This window comes from Penaeus monodon, chromosome 38 (assembly GCF_015228065.2).
Source record: "Penaeus monodon isolate SGIC_2016 chromosome 38, NSTDA_Pmon_1, whole genome shotgun sequence".
In the NCBI taxonomy this organism is placed as follows: Eukaryota; Metazoa; Arthropoda; class Malacostraca; order Decapoda; family Penaeidae; genus Penaeus; species Penaeus monodon.
In genome coordinates, this window is record NC_051423.1 from 16,598,242 (window position 1) to 16,601,385 (window position 3,144).

Here is a 3,144-nt window from a genome sequence, read left to right on the forward strand (position 1 = left end):
GACAGAATCTCAAATATTTTATTGTGTGTATATACATTTCTTCTATAATATTATCTTTCATTGTAAATATACATTCCTTATGTAACAATTGCATTATCTTATTATCACAGAACAACCTGAGAATACATTTTAATCACCAGTTATCACAAAATCTCAATTCCATTACTTGATGAATTGTAAAGACAAAATATTTCAACATATTTGATACAAACTTACAAAATAAAACATTAAGCTGTACAAAGCAAAAAGAAAAAAAAAATCAGGCTCTTTCTTTAATATGACATTCGACTGCATTGTTTGTACAAAAATAAAATAAATAATTCACTTAATGTTTCAATATCACAGAAAAGTCTTATCTTTAATTCAAAATAAGTAAGTGATTTTTAACATGAACATAAATCAATCCCTTAAAAAAGAAAAAAATATATATGCACTATGTACATAAAATAGGAATTGTGCGTCCTTGTTACTGTATGTATACATGTAAAAGTAAAATAAAAAAATTTGATTGCATTTTATGACAAAGAGGGGACAAACACTTTGGCGTTGAAAATAAAGATAAAGAAACACTTTAGATTTCAGTATAACAAAAAGAAAACAATCTTTGGCTTTGAAATTAACACAAAGGAAACAATCTTTGGCTTTGAAATTAACAAAAAGAAAACAATCTTTGGCTTTGAAATTAACACAAAAGAAAATCTTTGGCTTTCAGTATAAAAAATAAACTTGAACTTTAAAATGAACCAAAAAGGAAACAATCTATTGATTTGAAAATAACAAAATGGAAAATTAAATTTTAGCTTGAGAAAGTAAAAAAAAAAAAATCTTTAAAAAAATCAAAATAAGAAAAAAGGAACTTCAACTTTGGCTTTGAAGAAATAAACAACAAAACTCTAGCTTTGAAAATAACATAAAACAAATAAACTGGCTTCAGAATAAAAAAAAATTATTAACAAGAAAACTCCGCTAAAGCCCCCAAAAAATAAATGAACAATAAAATGTAAAGCAATTTATTACACCTAATATAAAATAATAATAATAATAATAATAACAATCTTAATAATAATAATAAAACAAAATTAAACTCTGAATAAAAAGAAGGGCTTGTTAGGAAAAAAATAATCATAAAAAAAGGTAATTGAAAATATATCACATCTTAACTATTTCAGAGAGCACATCCACAACTTCCTCTCGCATCCTCTTCATGAGCTCTAAAACTTCTCTCATAATTTCATAGTGACGCTGTTCACTCTCCCTCAAGAAGGCTACCGTCTCACTCTCCTTGGCCTGTCGCCTCTTCCTTTGTCTCCGTGCCGGTGGTGGCACTTCCAAGTGTGAGGGTCCAGGTATGGGATCAGCCACAGGGTCAGCACTAGCCACAGGGTCAGGGTCATCAAGGTCTTCTTCATCCAATTCATCTGGTCGATGAATGTGAATCCCCTTGGCTGTGGCTGTAACTGGAAAGTCAATGTCATGCTGACTCCCTATCAGTTCCTTCATCTCCTCGAAAAACTGAAATTTACTGGGAGCTCTCCTAGACATTTCATTATTGGCTTTCGCCTTCTTAAAGCCATCCTGTAGACCCTTCCACTTATGCTGAAGTTTCTCAGGATGGAATCTCTTCCCAAAAATCACCGTCATCCTCTGGGCCAATTCCTGCCAAAGCAACTTTTTCTTCCCTTTTGTTAAATTAATCCTTTCCTGCAACTCTGCTATCGAGGAAGGCAATTGGTTATAATTCTTTTGCAGATATTCCTGCATAAGATTTATAAAAAATTTGGTTTCATTTTTAGTGAAACCCTCGGCTTCCTCGATTTCACTTGGTTCTACACCAACAACCCCCTCTGAGGAAATAATTGGTGTAGATACCAAGGAAGATGGTGTAGCGGATGTTGAGGGAAGAACTGGATTTAAGCAAGTAGGAAGAGCATGTCGCTTTGGAGGAAGACCTGATGGAGTGGGTGACATGGTAGCAAGAGAAGGCGATGTGGTTGCAGAGGATACAGCAGGAAAGTTCTGATAGGCAAAGACTGGTTTCCCAAGTACCCTGCGAGGGTATATTTCAACTGTTCTGCAAAATGAAATGCACACATCATTAATTGATTCCTATAATAGATATATATATACATATAAATACATATGCAATATACTATATCTATATACAATATAACTATATATCATATATACATATATATAATACTATATATAACTATATATATATATAATATATATATATTTTATATATATATATATATAATATATATATATATAATATATATATATATAATTTAAAATATATATATATATATATATATAATATATATATATATATATATATAAATTATATCATAATATTATATATAACATTATATGACATATATATAATTATATTAATAATTATATTATATAATGATTATTTAATAAATATATAAATATATATATATATATATATATACATCTTTAATCTATATATATAATACTATTAATTCTATGGAAATAAGACTAATAAAATTATTATATTCATTACATCTATTTTGATCCTATGATGTCTATAAACAGTTTACCACTGCAATTCAGAAGGTTTCTGAGAGGAATGAAGTTTCCCTAAACGTGTGGAAATTGTAGGTTAATTCCAATTATTATGATTTAGTGAATAACAACCAACATGGAGACTAGTCCATATATGTAAACATGTACCAATACTTAGCATGTAAAGCTATAATATTTGAAGATAGGTAATGATCACAATTTTACTACCTATATCAAAGTTGTAGAATATTGTAGCATTAATAACTGTCTCTACAATTAATAGACTTTTTTCTAACGAATGTATAGAAACAAGACAAAAACTAACTGAACACTCAACCCAATATCATGTAATTTGTACTCATACTTAAACGGTGCTTTACGGTACACCACGATATTTTGAGATATGACGGTACAATCGATCCAGCAATAATTATCAGAACGTAAAACATATTGTCAAGTCACAACTATACGGATGAAACAAAATCTAATTTCATAACAATATTTATGTATATTATCTTTTTCATAATATAATTATAGATAAGTATATTTATTAAACAAAACACTAATCTTAAATAATAATAGCTCAAATGAGATACCCATTTCACTGCCATATTG